At 39.8% G+C, this 19,402-nt stretch overlaps 1 long non-coding RNA gene across 1 annotated transcript; it reads left to right on the top strand.

Annotated features, from left to right (window-relative positions):
• Nucleotides 1-11,290: 11,290 nt before the first annotated feature.
• LOC125080787 (uncharacterized) lies at nucleotides 11,291-12,179 on the top strand. Its single transcript, XR_007121474.1, has 2 exons — nucleotides 11,291-11,355; nucleotides 12,083-12,179. It is a non-coding gene; the product is annotated as an uncharacterized LOC125080787 (long non-coding RNA).
• Nucleotides 12,180-19,402: the final 7,223 nt, after the last annotated feature.

The following is a 19,402-nucleotide window of genomic DNA, read 5'->3' as shown; positions in this document are numbered from 1 at the left end:
TGGGTTGGGCCGCTGCCTTCGGCTCAGGTCATGATCCCAGGTCCTGGGTTTGAGCCCCACATTGGGCTTTCTGCTCAGCGGGGAGCCTGCTTCCTCCTCTCTCTCTGCCTGCCCTCTGCCTACTTGTGATTTCTCTCTGTCAAATAAATAAAATCTTTAAAAAAAAAAAAAGGGTAAAAGTTAAAAAAAATTAGCAGAAGAAGAAAAAAAATTGAAAAAGAAAAAAAAAATTAACTGCAAGGCTAAAGAATCATGGGGAGAAAGCCATGAGTTCCGTGCTTTGCTTTCTCCTCCTCTGGAATTCCGCTGCTCTCCTTGGTATTGAAACTGCACTCCTTGGTAGGTGAACTTGGTCCTGGCTGGGTTTCTTGTTGATCTTCTGGGGGAGGGGCCTGTTGTAGTGATTCTCAAGCGTCTTTGCCCCAGGCAGAGTTGCACCGCCCTTATCCTGGGCCGGTCTGAGTAATCCGCTCGGGTTCGCTTTCGGGAGCTTTTGTTCCCTGAGCGCTTTCCGTAGAGTTCCGGAGGGCGGGAGTGAAGATGGCGGCCTCCCGGTCTCTGGCCAGAGGAGCCGAGAGCCCGGGGCCCCACTCCTCAGTGCGCCCTCAGAGAACAGCGCCCAATTACTCCCGTCACCCTGGCCTCCGGCCGCGCTCCGAGCTGACCGAGCCTGCGACCGGTTCGAGGTAACCCCGAGCTGAGAGTCACTCCTCGGCTCTGTCTCTGTAGCTGGCTTCCCCGTTCTAATACCTGTAAGCTCTGTGACACTCAGACACCCCCGATCCTTCTGTGACCCTGAGAGACCTGAGGCCACGCTGACCCTGCGTGGGCTTCACCCCGGTTAAGCCTCTGGAGCGATGTCCCTCAGCGGAACAGACTTTTAAAAGTCCTGATTTTGTGCTCCGTTGCTCCACCACTTGCCGGGAGCCGGCCCCTCCCCCCGCGGTCTATCTTCCCATCGCTTTGGATTCACTTCTCCGCCGGTCCTACCTTTCAGGAAGTGGTTGATTTTCTGTTTCTAGAGTTGCTGTTCTTCTTCTCTTCGATCTCCCGTTGGATTTATAGGTGTTTGCAATCTTTAGATAAGCTATCTAGCTGATCTCCCGCTACCTGAAGTAGTCTCAGCCTGCTACTTCTCCGCCATCTTGACTCCTCCCCCCATATTTTTTCAAATTTTACAGAACAATAAGTAAAAGACAAGCAATCAATGGCGGGGGCGGGGGTGGGGGAGATGAGCAAAAGACTACCACATCTCAACAGAAGGAATACAAACATCTTATAATATCTAGAGTCTATATTATGTAATATATGAGACATTTATATTTGTATATAATACATAAGACATATCCACCTCATTAGGAAATTAGGAAAATGCAAATTAAAATTATATTGGGAATCTATTTCAAGCCCACTGGATTGAAAAATGTTTTAAAATTTCACAATCTCAAATGTTAATAAGGATGTAGTGATGGGAATAATCTCACCTACTGCTAATGATAAAATGGTACAACTCATTAGAAAAAACAAGTCCTATAATTTATACCACAGTTCTACTTCCAAGTATTTTTACCAAAAATACTGTTGTAAATGTGTACCTGAAACCTACATAAATAGATCATCATTCATATTAAATGAAACAACACACAGGTGTATCAGAATTAGGAAGAATACATTATCTGCGGAATATACACATCATGAAATATTATTCAATGAAATGAAAATTGTGCATTATCACAGACGAGTCTCTAAAATATAAATTGAGCAAAAGTAACAATTCCCAAAAGATTGACATCATTTATATAAAGCTCAAAAACTGGCAGAAAAAATAATACATTATTCAGAGTTGTGTTAGTAACACAGTATCCACCACAGTCCTATGTACCTACTGAGAACTTGAAGTCTGCCTAGCCCAACCTGAGAGGTATTCTAAATATAAAATACACATCAGATTTTCAGATCTTGAAGTGCGAAGAAAAAGAGAGAATATAAAAAAAGAGAATTTTTTAGATAATTTTTATGTTGATTAGATGTTGAAATAATATTTTGTATATGTTGGGTTAAATAAAATATAAAACTACAACTGTTTTTAATTTTTTTAATGTAGCTCTTAGAAAATTTTAATTACAAATATGGCTGTCATATTTCTAGTGGACAACACAGGTTTAGAGATATCTATTTAGATTTTTAAATTATAAATAAAATAAGAGGGAAGCTTAATATGGATTTGGGAATAGTGTTTCAATCTGCAGGAGAAGGAGAAGGATGTAATCAGGTAGGGACACATGGGGACTTCCAAGTTCTGGTCATCTAGTTTCTACGCAGACTGGAAATATTTGTCATTTTATTATTAGTCATTACATTTTTTTACATACACACTTTTATGAAGAATATATTTTATAATAAAAATTCAAATAATCAAATTTGGAAGTTAACATGAGATTTGTTTGAGAACAGACCGACCTGGGTTTAAATCCTTTTGCTGCCTGAGCTGTTATTTGGTTACAGATAATAAATGAAAGCTCTCTGAGCCTCATTTCCTTATGGGGTTAATAATATACTCCTCTACACACACACAAACACACACAAACACAGGGTTGTTGGAAGATTGGTAAGAAAATACAAAATGCTTGGCACATAATTGGTGCTCAATAAATACTAACATTACTAAATAGTTATTTTTTACTTAGTTAATAGCATACAATATATTAGCAATAATTAATAACTCATAGAGAGTTAAAATGTTCTGGTGACAATACATTTTCCAAAATGTTTTCTCTAATATTAAGAGTGGATTTGGATGACTTTGTTATTATTCAATGACTGAGGAATAAAAAGATGATTTAATGCAGTTCTATGAACATCCAAAAATTCATGAGGCTAATAACATTGCATGAGCTTGGAATATTACATAAAGAAAAATTATGTCTAGGTAGACTGATAGATGGATATCAGATAGTGTGAATCTTTGTTTTATTTCTATATTTATTCTAATTCAGACTGTTTCAAACAGTAACTTTCTTCTTATTTTTAACTTTAATACAACATATTCAGTGTCAAACTTGAATTCAATTGATCAAGTACCAGAAAATTTAGACTCTGATGCTATGCGTGAAATGCACTTTAAGTTTTTACCTATTTCCTTAAAAATCACTGATAGAAAGCACGTATAAAAGAAACACTTCCTATCACATCACCCTATTTCCTGAACAGTCTTTTCATTACCTATAATTGCTCTTTTAATCTAGTTGTCTATTTGGGTATTATTTGTGTCTCCCTCAACTGCATGGAATTTAGAGTTGGGGTATAAGGGTCTGGAAACTTCTGCCTCCAGACCTGGGATAGAAGGGAAGTGCAAGCTATACATGGGTACTCTCTTTTCCTGAAATATCAGTAAGGTGGACAAATAGGAAGAAATTTGGCTTGATTTTCCCCATCTATGTATATTACCCAGAGGAAGCACATTAGCCTTCTTCCTCTTCCTCTTCCTCTCTCTCTGTCTCTCTCTCTTGCTCTCGCTCTCTTTCACACACACACACACATACAGGAAAGAGCAACATGTTTCCTTTAAGCAAAGTATCAAATGCATACAACAGGTTTACATACAAATTATTTTTTAATGATACCAAAAGCCCATAAGAAGAGAATTTCATTTTCTTTTCCATCATTGAAAGGCTGAGGAATTGACTAACTGGTAATGAATGATCTATTTATAGACTCTGGGATCAATTATTAGAAATAGCTACAAGCCTTTCTCCTGAGTATTTGAGTCATTAAAATTCCACATTCAGATTTAGTTTTCCTTTTTATTTCCAATAAAGCAGAGACTCACACTTTGAGACAGAAGAAATCAAGAAGAGGCACATCGTCATTTTTGCAAATACTTGTTGAGAAGTCAGTGTGTGCCAGGCCTGTGTTATGGACTTTATGTGCAGGCTTAAGAGGTTTGAGAACTGGTGCACACAGCTAGGAAATGCCAGGGTAGCCTGCCCAGATCAAATACTCTATGGCCATAGACTTCTCCACCACCCTACATCCATCTGAAAATACCAGTAACGATGACCTTAAATGAGGCTTGCCATTTTTTAAGTAAATAGAACTTTAAAGAGAGCCATGAACTTGAAATTTGCATGCAAGGCTCTGTTTTTCCTTCTTTCTGATGTTTTTGAAGGAAAAAATTGCAATTTATCTGTTTGCACCATAAATCTGCTGTGCCCAGCTTCACTTGTTGGTTTCACTGCAAAGATTTATAGAACCCTTGTTTGCATTATCTGTATTTGAGTCTGAATCTAAATTCTCCCAGCTAAGATTGCAATTCTAAATTGTATGAACACAGTTCCATCACTGTCAAAAGCTTTTCTAAGCCTTCCAGTTTGATGCCACAAATTGCCAGACAGCCTGCTCCTAGAGTCTAAATAGATTACCTCCCTTTGAACTCCTACAACATCCAGTTAAACAGTGGTGCCATAGCAATGGAGCACAGAAACAATCCTGATAAGACAAAATGCTATCCATCTCCTATCAGTCACCTACATTCTGCTAATCATCTAGGTATTTCCAAACATCTGGGGTGCTAACACAATGTAAGGAATCTATCTGGACACTTTAAAGCGAGGGTCAACAAACTATGGCCCATGGGCTCAATCTGGCCTACTACCTATTTTTGTAAATAAAGTTTTATTGGAACACAGCCACACTCATTCATTTATATCTTGCCTGTGGTTTCTTTCACATTGTGACAGCAGAGCTGAATAGTTGAGACAGAAACTTCTACACCCACAATATTTACTGCCTCTTCCTTTAGAAACAAGTTTGGCAGTGCTGCTTAGTCTGAAATCTCTCTATTTTTTTTTTATGTTGTTTTGTTTTGTTATTTCTCAATAACATGTTTGGGAAGTAGAAAAATTTCCCTCCCTAAGTCCCTTCTCTTGTTTTGGGGGTCCTTCGCCCGTCTGAACAAGTTATTACATATCACAAACTAGAAATCTCCTGCTTCATGAAATAGCACGTAAAGAGTGATGTAACAATGGGATGTGTGCAATTCTTGCTAAGCAGAGTATGAGGACTTCAAAAGGAGCTGGAATAATTTTTCATCTCACAAAGGTTAACCGTGCTTCGGATGAGGCAGGCCACAAAGGGTTACAGGCAAGGTCCTAGAATCAGATCCGGGTTTGAGCTCTGGATTTACCAGTTAAGAGCTATACAACTTGCCCTCTGCCGGCATCAGGCAGTTACATGGAGATGGTAATGATAGTATCCATTTCATGGCATTGTTAGGAGGATTAAATTTCATTACAATGATGGCTTCATCTAGTGCTGGCATATACTAAGTCCTCACATCCTGCCATTAGCAACTTGAGGGAACTCAAGAGATTTAAGAAGGGAATGAACCAGGAGGGAAGAAAGACTGAACTAAAACCACCAAAAGAATAGGGGCATTTTCCTGCCTTATTGCCTTACACTTCCATTTCTGGAGTTAAGAAACAGTTTTCTATTTAGAGACAGGAGCAAATGCTTCAAATATGAGGGGCCTTCGTAACTCAAATTATTTTAAATCTTAAGGTTTTGCTTGTTAATTTGTGCAAATGAAATTGGTAGAACCTACAGATGTCTTACACTTGGGGCTCATTTCAAAGCTCATGGATCTGAATGAGATGGGAACTCATCCTCAGTGCATGTGTACACATAAGCAATAGCAGATTTCATGAGCTCAGGAAGCATATTTACTTTCAGCGAGAAATGAGCTCTTGCTTGGAAAATTGGCCTGAAAACCCATTACTGCAGTGGATTCATTTTCATTTATTTCCCAACAGGTAATAGAGTTTATGTGGAGTACTGAGAGAGAGAGCTTCTCTGAGGCTGAGTATTGTCTCATTTACATGCAAATATTTTTATCTTCATCTTAGATAGAAATATAATCATGCTCTATAAGGCTTGTCATACACCCAGAATTTAATTAATGATGCGTCTGCACAGAATCAAGATAAAAACTGAAATGGAAGAAAATTTGGCGTCACATAGTTTCAAAACCTTGATGGTTTTAGTAATTTCGCTCATTTATTCATTCCCTTATTCATTGCTTTAACAAATATTTATTGGGTTCCTGCTATGTGTTAGACACCTGTACGTGATACAAATACACAGATGGAAAACACAATTGCAATCTATAGGAGAAACACAGGCAAAGAGAAAGGAGTCTTCCAGTTATGAAATAAGGCCTATGTACATGGGCAGCATGCGATTTCAGGGGGAAAAAGTTTCCTCACATGAAGGTAGTACTTAACTGAGTCTTACAAAATGGGCAGATAAATGTAGATGGCAAGCCAGGCGAAAAACAGCATACAAGTCAAGCAGTGTGTAGAGCACAAGTATTTGGGGAAACTGAAAATGGCTCAATATTCCCAGTATGTAAAGTGTTCAGTGGGGAGAGGACAAGTAGAGGACGGGTAGAGGTGGGACAGAGTCTTGATCATAGAAGACTTTGTAAGCAAAACACTCCCAACCCAATTTATCTGAAGGCAACCAAGCCCTTGCAGAATTCTGAGCTGTTTGAGGGAAGGATCAGATTTTCACATTAGAAATGTCACTTTAGCAGCTTTATGAAGGATGGGAAGGTAAGGCGAGAAAGGGGCCTCTTATGACAAATGGGCAAGTGACACTAAGGTCATGAACTACATAGGTGATCCTGAGGGCTAAAAGGAGTGCTACTTAGGAGACAAGATCCCAGCAACACAGGGATTGACAAAACGTGAGCTTTAAAGGAGAAACACTTACCTGGGTGATACCCTCATCTCTAACTTGGGCAGCTGAGTTAAGAAAATATCATTTATAAGATAAGAAATGGAGAAAAGATATATGGAGGCAGCATGTAGGATCACTGTGAAGAGGATGAATTCTGTCTGGGATGCCATCACTATGAAATATCTAAACAGAGATGCCTGATAGGCAAATAGAAATGAAATTCAGAGCCCAGGAATGAGGTCTGGACCAAAACTATTCATCTGGGACTCAGGGACCTTTGGGTGATATTTGAAGTTATGGTGATTAATTTTGTGTCAACCTGATTATGATAAGAATTATCAAATAGCCAGTTAAACATTTTTTCTGGGTGTGTCTGTAAGGATGTCTCTGGAAGAGATTAGCATTTGAATTGGTAGACTGAAGAAGACCGTCTTCACCAATGTGTGTGGGTATCATCCAACTGGTTGAGGGCCTGTAGAAAATAAAAAGGTAGAGGAAGGGGGAATTCGCTCTCTGACTGAGCTGAGGTATCCATATTCTTCTTCCTTTGGACATCAGGCACTTCTGGTTCAGGCTGGGACTTCAACCACTGGGCCCTCTGTTCTCAGGCCTTCAGACACAGAATAACACTGCCATCATTCTTGGTTCTCTAGCCTGCAGGCAGCAGATCACAGAACTCTGGGCCTCCATAACTGTGTGAGCCAATTCCTAGAATAAATCTTCTCATATTGTCTATATATATCCTATTGGTTTTGGTTCACACCCTAACTAATACAGACATTGTGAGTATAAATAAAAACATGCAAAGAAATGTAGCCCGAGGAGGAAAGAGGAACTAAAATGGAACCCTGAAACGCTTCAGAAAAACACAAATAAGATTGAAAAGTACCTGAAGGATAGCATCTGGGAGATCATTGTTGGCTTCCTGGGGGAAGCTTATAGTGGGAGGTAAATCGGATTGCAGAAGAGGGGAGTGGTTGCAGGATGGAGTAGGGAGAGCGAGAAGCTGAACGGTGAAGAGGACACCAAAGAGGACAAAGAGTGAGCAGAGGGTTTTAGATGGAAGAGAAAAGGCCAGTGAAGAGGGAGAGGTGGAAGCCTGGGAAAATCAAACAGCTATTTATTAGGTCAAGTTCTATGTATTTTGTTTAACCTTTTTTCCAAAAAATAGAGGAGTCTAATTTGAAAACAGACAATTTCACGGAAAAATATTAATAGGAGATTCTACTTGATGTTAAGTAATCATATTGAGTACATTTTAACTTGTAACTAGAAGTTTTGCCTCATCTAAGTACCGTTTTAGAGTTAGTTTTGCTGTGATGGAAATGAGAGAGTCGATCTGCCAAACACAAGAAACACTGGAATGGTGGAGTCTGAGCTGAGAAGGAAGCAGATGTGTTCTTTCTGGATCCCATAAACACGCTTTACGTAACACAAGAGTCATCATAACCTTGTCCATGCGTGAAGAACTTGTTTTTGAGTAATGGGTTACCCTTTCCTGAAGGTGTTGCTCACTGTGTGGGGGGCTGCCCAGCTAACACTGGAGGCAAGGTCTTGAATGAGCAGCTCTCCAGGCCCCGTACCTCTAGGAGAAAAGATGCTGGGGAATCTGGTTTCTCAGCTCAGCTGCTGCTGCTGCGTCAACCAGCTCAGTACTGGTCTCACTCCCAATGCAGAGGCACTGATGGTTTAGAGCCAGACAGAACCGTGGCTGGGGACTCCCCAGTTTCACGTTCTTGAGGGTAGTTTGAGCCGACCCTAGATGAGTTGTGGTAGGTGCTAGCAGACAAGGAGGCTAATATAGAAGAACGAGTGTATGACTTCTAGAGATCAGGAAGAGGACTGAGCCTATTGCAGAAGATGAGGGAAGATAAAAGATCAAGCAGAGCCCATTTCACCGTCCAGAACTCACCAGAAACTGATTCAGCTGTTTTGCCTGGTACCAAATAAATACAAATGCCTCAGACGCAGTTCCCAGCCTAGAGGACAGAAACAATTTAGACTGGGAAAACATATTTTAAATTTTAAGTACCTCTCCATTTATTTGCTCAGGGTATGATAAAATTCTATGACCAACCTAATGAAAACAGATTTTCATACTAAATAAAGGACTCTATGTATTTTAAAATATTCTCTATGAACTGAATGTTTCTGGTAATACCTGTCTACAGTACCTGATGACTTCTATCAGTCATTTCAAAAATAATTCACCATAAATAATGGAATCTGCTTATATTTTAAACCAAGGTGAATAAATATTTTCTAGTAAAATCTTTTATATGTATGTTATTTATGGGAAATTCAGTTAAGATTTAAAAAGATTCTCAAATTGTAATCTCCTTGATATTATAATTTGTTTTATATATATATGTATATATATTTGTTGTTGTTGTTGTTGTTGTTGTTACTGCAGGAGTGAAAAAAGGAAAATATCAACCCAAGTGAAGATTCTAGAAGATTTTTACCTTGTTTCTTTTTAAGGCTGATTGAATTCATTTTTTTCTCTAAATTGAGTTCAAGGATATGGCAAAAATATGAAAAATCTTTAGATATTAAGACTGGGTTCCAAGTAATAGAACAATCAAATTTACACTCCATTTCTGTATTTATGGAGCACAGATGGTATATATTATTTCAGGGCTAGAAATGCAAAAGCAACTAAAATGGCAACTGAGGTTTCCTAGTCCTGGAAAAACTAATTTGAACTGTTCACATCTATTTTTTTGAAAGCCTGCGCATGAAAACAGATAAAAATATAAAAGGTCTTTGCTCTCTACTTCTGAACATTCTGTGCTGCTGCAATAAATCATATCATTAAGACATTTCTCTTATTCATACTCTGACAATTTGAGCATGTGGAGAAAATCACTCTAATTAATGGGACAACTCAGAAAATCACAATAATGTTAAGGGTAAAGATGTAGGTTACATATGCCTCTGTGTTCTCACAGATTTATCAGACTCAGAAGAGAAAATGAAAAATATTCAATTAGAGATATGTGTAGCATTTTAATTCTCATCAAAGGTCACTCAAGCAATTTATAACGCCGGCACGTCGTGTTTGCTGGATTACCTGGCCATGTTTCTGGTATGTCAAACAGCCTTCCTGCCCTTTTCCATTCCACTCTGAGTATGTTGAATGGAGAGCTGCACTTGCCTCTTGTTTTCCAACTATAGGTATTTGCTTCTTTCCCAAATGTGCCTGCATGTACCTCTCCCACTCCAGCACGTGGCCTAATAGTACAATCCAGTTCCCTCAGCAGAGATGCTCCTGAGTGGAGATCGAGGGGTTTCAACAGCAAAGGGTTCCACCAAACTGTATTAATTTGATCTGATTCACCGACCAAAGCTGCTTGCCTGATTGAGTGTGACCAACTGTAAGCTTTTCTTGGTGTTATAGACTCAAAGAACTGAATAAAAAAAGGGAGTGAGGGCATAATAACCATCAGAAAAAAAAAGAAATAAAAAGGAAGGAGAGAAAAAAAAAAATGCAGAGGAAGACCATCCCCCCAGAGCAGCAATGCCTGAAGCTATTGCATTGAACTTAGAGCGTGCACACTTGTAGGGACCATCATGCAGCATCAAACAGTTTGAGTCACCACATTACTCATGCCACGTGCCATGTTTTGGGCTACATTTAAATCATGACTAGTGGAGAATTACACAGTTGTCTTGGTCTAAGAGAAACTAGCTTCCACATGAAGAAACCAGCCCTTCTGCAAACAAAAATGCCTAGCTCTGGTTACAATAGAAGAGCCCACTGCAACTTCAGCCAACCTGTCCCCTGGTCAGTCTTCCAAAATAGCTGCGTGGTTTTGAAATCTTACAACTACTTCACAAGTAGGAGTTATGTGTTTTCATGATAACTAATGCAATTCTGCATTATTACATTATTACTGGCCAGTTGAAAATAATATTAAGAATGAGTTGGTCTCGACACCAATTACTGACAAGATATCAAAACCTCATCTGAAAAGAGGTTACCACACTTAAACAGAACGAAATAGATGAGTACCAGGCCAATACGTTAGTTCTGGGTTTTCCCACTATTGATTCAATAAATTACATTTTTGTAGCATTTTATGACTTATAAAGTAATTCCCCTGGTATGATGTCATTTTCATTTCACAGCAGCCCACTAAGAGAAATATTATTAAGCCCATATTCCTTATGTGGACATTGAGGTTCAGAGGTATATGCAAGCATTCATACGTGGAAAAACCTAAGCACAGACCTGTTGCTTTCCAATTTCATTCCCAGTTGCCCCTCCCTGTCAGCAGAGCTGACTGCCCCAAATGCCGCAGCCAGATAACTAGATGAAGCTTGAGCATGGGTCATGTGAACCCTTAAAGTCACAGGAGCATGTTCTGCTCACTTCAGGGACCCTCGGTCTCTAAAAATTGAGACATTGTACTTGTAATCAGTGCATCGTGGAATATCTTTAAATGTGGCAACACTACGTGGGGCTATGTTTCCCCTGTCAAAAAGGCCATTTTCCTCTGGGTTCCCCATTGTGATGTTTTCTTGCCTCATTGTGCTAATGACAGAGGCCACAAGGCAAAATTTCCCCTGGGGGATGTTTCTCAGACTTCACCTGGATTTGTTCTGCTTGTTCGGGTCTGTTGGTCTTTATTGGCAGCTGTGGGACAACATGGGGTCGAGGTAGAGAGACATGAGAGGTTGAACATCACAATGTAGTGACGGAGGCCTCCTCTGCAGAGCTACCACATGTGTAAAGGAATCCGGGGAGGCGGGAGAGGCGGGGGTGTGTGGGAAGCATGACCTCGTGGCCAAGCAGGGGGCTGTGGTACGGATCCCACCAAGGGGATGCTTTATGATTTCGAATGCTGTGTACTCTGTTTTGTTTCTGCAAGCTCAAGGGCTGCAGGAACAATGCAGGTCCCCTAGGTTTCCTGGCTCCAATGTGATGACAAAAGCTCAAACAGCCACAGGGGTGTATTTTTTTCTTAATACATATTATTTAACTTTTGCAGTTTGACTACTGTAAGTAGATGCCATAAAGGAATTTTCAAAGATGTGAGTGGGAGCTGTGAATACTGGAAACTAAAGAATCAACTCACATGCTTAACAATTCTATTCTAAACAACCGAGAAGGTGTTTGGAAAGGAACACATAGCTCTGCTTTTAAATTGCCCAATTTTCTATAAACATATAATTTTATTAATAGTCCACATGACTGGACTGTTCTAGCAACAATTCCAATCACACTGGGCCTGATTCTTCCTCTAAACGCACCACACTCACAGAGCATGAGACTTGGGGAAGAAGGAAGAAAGATTTCTCTGTGACTAAGAAATCTCTAGAAATTTTTAATCCATTCCAGGAGCCCCATGGGGACACAACCTACAAAATCATCCCAAGACTCCTCTCTTTCACGAAGAAGTATGACAAAATCTCTGAGCTAAAGGAAAAGAACTGAGGTAGGCAATGCAAAATAAAGGCACTTCTGGTGATTAGTGCTTTTCTAAAAAAAAAAAAAAGTCGATTAAATATCAGAAATTGTGTGTGTGTGTGTAGTGTGCATGTGCAAGCATGCACACAAGCAGCAGACGACTTATTATAGAGAAAGCTTTGGATAATCTTTTGTTAATACCGAGGGTCTTTCATGGCACCAAGTCCCATTTTTCTGTTTTGAAAATTCATATTCATCTGAATTTCTCTTTTCTTTCCCATTGCAAAGATACATTTACAACTGTGTATCCCCACTAACAGATGCTAAACCTGAATGAAGGACAAAAGGTTACCTGGCTTAATTTTAGTTACAAACTTGCTGTCACAGTCCTTAATTTTGTTGTCAGTTGGGGAATTGGTAGGAGGGCAGTTATCTGGGCCTTGCCCCTCACGCTTTCTGTCCCACCGACATGGCGTCTGCATCGTAGTGGAAAGAGTGACCCCAAAGGACAAGGGTGTTTTCTCCACCTCAGTGGACTTCTCATTCTTCTAAGAGTACTAGTTGCGTGCTAGCTCTTTGGACCACAGAAGGTTGAGGAGGCAGCGCGGCAGAGGGGTCAAGTGTGAGAACTCTGGAATCTGGTAGCCCACGATAAAACTGTTCTTTACTCCTTGCGAGTTGTGGAACCTCGAGCTCATTATATTTAACTTTCCTGAGCCTCAGTTTCTTAACCTTGAAAATGAGGCAAATAATAGCAGCTACCTTATCAGGTAAGATTGAATAAGGTTATTCATGTGGTCTTGATGTGGTCCACTAAGCCCTACATGCCTGACCTGAACTGCTGCTACCCCTCTGTGATCTTTTCTCCTATCATAGTTCTCCCTCACTCTGCTCCAGGCATGCTGGGCTCTTTCCCATTCCTTAAGCAAGCCAAGTCCACGCCCTTCTCAGGGCCTTTGCATTTGCTGTTCCCACTGGTGAGAACCCTCTTCCCTGAGACCTGCATGGCTCAGGGGAGCTCTCCCGAGCCTCCTTTGGGGTCCATTGCTCAAATGACACCTTACCAGAGAATCCTACTATAGTAGGAAGAATAATACCCCACCCCACCCCCCGCAAAGATGACGTCCCAGTCCTTGGAACCCACAGATGTGTTACCTTATGTAGCAAAATAGACCTGTGGCTAAATAGACCTTGCAGTTGTGATTAAGTTAAGGGTGTTGGGATAGGGAGATTATCCCGGACTCTCTAAGGGGACCGACTATAATCACAGGGTCCTTATAAGAAGGAAGAGAGAGAAGGAGAGGAGGGGGATTTGAAGATGTTATGTTTCTGGCTTTGAAGATGGACGAATGGATCAGGAGCCAAGGAATGCAGGGAGCCTCTAGAAGCTGAAAACAGCACGGAACTCGAGTTTCACCTAGAGCATCTAGAAGGAATGCAGCTTTGCCAATCTATTTTTGACTCTGACCTCCAAAACTGTAAGATAATAAATTTGTGTTGTTGTATGCCACCAAGTTTGTGGTAACTTGTGATAGCCACAGTAGGAAACCAACAGACATCCTCTCACTGTCTGCATAAGATTGCTCATGTCTCTGCCCCTATACCCATTCCTTGCTGTTCTGCTCACACTGCTGGATTGATTTTCACAGCCCAGTTATCACGTGATACAGGTCTGTCTTTTTTCGATCTCACTTTACTAGAGTGTGACTTTGAAAGAGGGGTTTGTGTTTTATTCACAGTTTTGTGCTTTGATTTGAAAAGTGCCTGGAACATGGTGGGTGCTCAGTAAATAGTTCTTGGATGAAAAAAAAACCCTACCATGAAATCATCCCTCCACAACTTTTGGAAATTGATAACACATCCGCCAGTGTAGAACTTCTAGACAGTGGGCTGCACCCCCATTGCTACCTCTCTAAGGAGTTCCAGTGTGCCTGACATACTGCTTTCCTGGGCCCTCCAGTTGGCAGGTGAAGTAGCCACACCTTTTTATTCAAGTATTCAAGTATGTCATGCAAATATTATCATGTTCTTTGTGTGGCATGATGGAAAAGGATGTCATAAGGCTTATTTGAGGGCACTGACAACAACTACCCTGCAAAAACCAGAGCTCCTTTTTTGAGAGCCAAGAAATCTAGAACATAGTCATATACTGAGCATGAAGCAGGTTTTTGTTTAAAGGAGATGTCAAGAGATAACCCTCTTTTAATGTGAATTCCATTTTCAGGTTGGGAGTGGCTTCTTAGAGTAGAATCCTTACTACAAATAGTAAACATGAACTCAAGAGATAAACCTTGAACCATGGCTTCCATTGGTTTCCATTAGGCTTTTGGGTTCATGCTATACCCTTAGATTCAGCTCCCTGACCTCTGCTCTCTCCTCACTGGATGTGTCCACATTTCTTGGCTTGTAAATCCCTCTGTTTCACTTATATTGACCAACTATTTCAAACAGATTCCCTGTCACCAATGTATGGATTTTTCTTCCTTGATTTTTTTCTTACTACCTCAAGTGTCGCAAGATTATTGCTCATCAGCCATCTCATTGTTCTAGTCTTACTACTGTCTCAAGAAAAGCTGACTACTCTAATAATCAGACATGTTCATTCCTGGAATTTGCTGAACCAAACGTCTATGCTGAGGGTGAGTGTGCTATTAGAGAAATGGAGCTCATGGGATGAAAGCCATTTAGTGCTGGCCTTCTGTTTCGATTTGCTTACTCATTCACTGATCTATTAATCCAATCAATAGTTACTAAGAATAGCCTACATGCTGGGCCAGGGGATAAATAGAAACCAAGATAGACACTGTCCCTGCCATAATTAATGTAACAGTCCAGAGAAAGAGTTAGACATTGACAAGTAATGAAAAACATGTTGAGTCTACAGAGGCGAAAACCAAGACTCTAGATGGACCTAGAACCAACTCAGTATTCTACAATTGTTTAATGAGTAGCTACTATGTATAAAAGACATTTTTTAGGTACTGGGGATTCAACAGTGAATAAGACTACCAGAGTCCCTGGCCTGGTGGAACTTACAATCTAGTAAAAGAAAGAGAAACTACAAATAAATAGATAAATAATATAATGTCGGTGAATGATAAATACTATGAAAAAGATTCGAAAGAACAATGAAGGAAATGGTAAGTGGGTAGTTCTAGAAAGCCATTCTGAGATTACATTGGAATTGGCTTTGTACTTCTGGAAGGAACCTTGCCTTATCAGGCTTCCCCGGAAATAGCCTTTGGAGCAAGGACATACAAGGATGTCCCCAAATCTTCAGGTAGCCTTGCATGCCAGGGCCATTGTCCATTTATGATAGGTTTTCTACACAACCTAGAAATACTAGTTTCCAATAACATTCTCGAGGAGTTTGTTGAGTCCTTTTCTACCCACACAGTAATTACATAATACACAGTAATTCAGCTACTACAAAGAGCTATGTATGGGGTAAGTTTTCAAAAATCCACAGTTATCAGATTGTTGGTAGGCAAGCATAGAAAAGCTAATTCTGAGGGGGGAAAAAAAAGAATTAAATCTGGGTATATCGGGGGCTTAAATGAGATGCACAATGTTGACCTATTGGCCACCCTCCAGCCTAAGCAAATTTTTCTCACACCCATTTGAGGATAAGAGTGAGAATCATTGGCAAGAGGGCACTATGATGGATGAACAGTGGGTTTAAGACTGACCAAAGAACAGATATTTATTGAGTATCTACTATGTGTATGGCTGTAGGCTATAGAATAGAACTGGAACCAGGAGGCCTTTTCTCTTGTTGCTTTTCTCCACCTGATATGTACTTTTTTATACCTTGTACCTCTGGCTTGTTCTACTTATGTATCAGAATCCAAGCTAGATATCATCCTACATACACCCTTCTCGGAGCAATGCCTCCTCAACCAAAGTAAGATTCATTCCTTATGCTACGTTCTAGGCTTCTACACACTGTATGTTTGCTCTTACCATCATACTTAACAATTATTTGATTCATAGCTCCTTGAGAGGAGGACTGTGTCTTCTTCATCTCTGTATCCCCCATGCCTTACCCAGTTTTTCTCAAAGTTCCCCAAAGACTAGGGGTATTTGATAAATTATCTGGATCATCTGGCCTTTTTCTAGGAATTCTGATTCAGTAATTCTGGGTTAGGGCCTAGGAATCTGCTGTTCTAGCAAGCATTCCAGCTGATTCTTATCATCAGGTAAGATTGAGAAATACTGGCCCAACATGTAGTTAACACTAAGAAAATATAACAGAGTGAATTAAAGAACTACAAATGAATAGAACTTTCTCTTCTCCTTTAGATCAAATAATCATCACATAAACACAGTATTCCAAAATTATTTGTCAAGTGCAGTTCCTAATTTTGATGCAACTGGGAAAAGGCACATATGATGAATTGTTCCAACTCCTTGACATGACATGAATGGAGTAAATTAAGAAATAAATTGATAGTTGCTGCTGATAATGAAGTTATTGATCAGTCATTTATTCACAACTTTGTAACTTAAGCAGTGCTTCTCAACCAGGTAATCTTACCTCCCAGGGAATATTGGCCATGTCTGGAGATATTTGATTGCCACAACTGGATTGTCACTACTAACATCTGGAAGAGAGGTCAGGGGTAGTGCTAAACATCCTACAGGGCACAGAAAACCCCTCCTCCACAAATAATTATCTGCCCCCACACATCAATCCTGTTGAGCTTGAAAAATTCTGCATTAAAGTCCTTGAGAAAAAAAAAAAAGTCCTAATACCCAGGCCACTCCCCTAGACCAGTTACCTCTGAATGTCTCAGGGGAGGAGCCAAGCATCAGCACTTTGTGAGCAATTCCAATGATCCCAGTATGCAACCAAAGCTGGGAATCATTGAGAGTTTAATAGGATGCCAGAAGGAGGTGTGGATTCAAAAACCTGGGTTTAAGTCCAAAGTTTGCCCCCTATTAGCTGGGAAATTAGGCATGGCACCTCCCAGTTTCCGTTTCTTCATCTGTAAAATAAGAATAACACCTGCATCAGAAGGTTATTAGAGAGATTAAAGAGACAGTGCATGCGACAGTACCCTGTAACTAAATTTTCAAAAGTAAGGTATCATTACTGTTCCCTGTTTGGACATCAATCCAAGTGGCAGAATTGGATAATTTACTTGCTCAACACTGCAAATACATTCTTGTATGCATTCTCCCAAACATCAAGCATACAGTAGTTCTCTGTGAACCCATGTCTACTTGGGTTTCTTGCTCATCTCAAATGGATTCAGACGGCTGCCAACTGAATGCACAGGAACACTTTCAATTTGCTTCTCTCTCCTTTGCTACCTCTGGGGTTTTAGCAGTCCTTCCACATCAGTAGATAATGATCTTAGAGTTTTCAGCAAAAGTTTAGCCAGAAGATAATCACTATTTATTTTTGCTAGCCATCCTATGAAACATGTTACTTCTTTGTTTTCATTATCCAGAAAAATACTTCACCTGGCAATGGAAGGGTTAATTCACAAGAGGCAAAACTGGTTTCTTTGTGCTGAGAAAGCTAGCTGGCTCATCCTTCTTGCCGAGAGAGGCAGTTAATCGGTATATAAAGACCTGTGATTGATGTGGCAGAACTTCAAAAGGTACATGGTTTCTTCCTCCATGGAAGAGCCTGTTCCCTGAGAAGCAGGCCAGGAGTGGGGCTGCATCCTCTCATCTGGGCCTATGGCCCGCTGCGTTCTTTTTATGTCAAATCATGTGTACCCTGTAGTCCTACAGCTTTTCCGGCTTCAGATTCTCAGTATCTTCTCAAGACCTTGTTCCTGTTGGTGGGGCAACGTGTTCTAAGCCAACATTGGTACCCAACGCTCAGATTCACTTTAAGTCATCTAGGAATTCTTTTCAATGATTCCTATTCCACATTTTTTTCAAAAGTGTCCCTACATATGCAATCATGTGAGTTATTACAAATTATATGCATTCAAATCTCCACCTAGGAAATTAAAGCAATGTTCAATTACTTGGTCATCTGTTTGGGGAACGAATCATTCTGATGTGAGATAAAGGCATATATTTCATCTGAAAAACCAAATCTGAAAGTACTTAGCTCAGAAGGGAGAACACAAAGCCCTAAAAAAGAGTGGGGAGAAAAATAAGATTTACCTTATGAGTAAAGAAGTGCTAAAAAACAGATTAGAGCTTTTTAAAAAGTTGGTTAGCGGCCCCAAAAAGATTTTTTTAAAAAAGTTCCAACCTCTTAAGTTCCTTAAGAACACAAAGAAGAACTCTGTTTAAATTCCTAGCTAATCCACATTTTTTGGAACTATCATAAGCTGACCTGCTATGTGATGTGATATATGTGAATTGGAGTTCTTACAGTCCAGTAAGATATCAGCATCTAAAAAGTTTAAAAAAAAAAAAAGAGAGAGATGTAAAAATACATTGCATTTTAAAGTCACTATCTTTTGTCTTATAAATAATGGTAAATGTACCAAAATGTATAAGCTATAACCTAAAGTTATACTTGTGTTTGGCTTAAGGGCCCGGTTTCATTACTGTAAAGCCACAATAGTGGTTTTAAATATAGTTTTAAAAAATAATTTAAATTCTGTGAGGTCCTTTGAAACATAGTTGAAATAAAAGTGTCTCTTTTGAAGACATCTACTTTTACCTAAAAGAGACTGTCTTTTGGAGAAGATACTGAAGAGAAAATACTACAGTCTTGCCATCAAGAACTAAGGATTCTATCAGGAGGACATTTGACCTAAGGAGAACATAATTTAGTTTTTTAAAAATTTAGATTTTTATGTGTTTATGTGTGCAAAAAAATGTTTTCAGAGAAAGGAGGGATCATGGTGGCTGGAAGCTTCAGTGTATGCTTAACAAAAGACATGGAATGTGAACCTGGACACGGGAAAAATAATGAGTATGATTTGGCATAAGAAGAGAGGGAGGAAGCATTTTACAAAGGGGGGAAATCATGTAGGAGAACATAGAGAGAGACAGGAGCTTAATGTCTATATGGTAGACCCCAACATGGTTTTCTAGCCCTTTGTCCTTGTCTGCCTCTACTTAGGACTCAGAGAAGGGAAATAATCCCCAAGCCTCCTTTGTGTCTAAAGGAGGTCATGTGAACATGAAACTTAGTTCTGGGTAATAAGCCACATGAATAGAACTCCACTTGGGGTTTCAGGCATACTTTTTGCTTTGTTGATAAAAGGGATAGCTATGGTCTATACTAACCTCTCCCCTTTCTTTCTGCCTTGAATATTAAATTTGATGGCT

This window comes from Lutra lutra, chromosome 11 (genome assembly GCF_902655055.1).
Source record: "Lutra lutra chromosome 11, mLutLut1.2, whole genome shotgun sequence".
NCBI lineage: Eukaryota > Metazoa > Chordata > Mammalia > Carnivora > Mustelidae > Lutra > Lutra lutra.
Note: the sequence above shows the minus strand (reverse complement) of the source record. Positions and strands in the feature narration are given on the sequence as shown.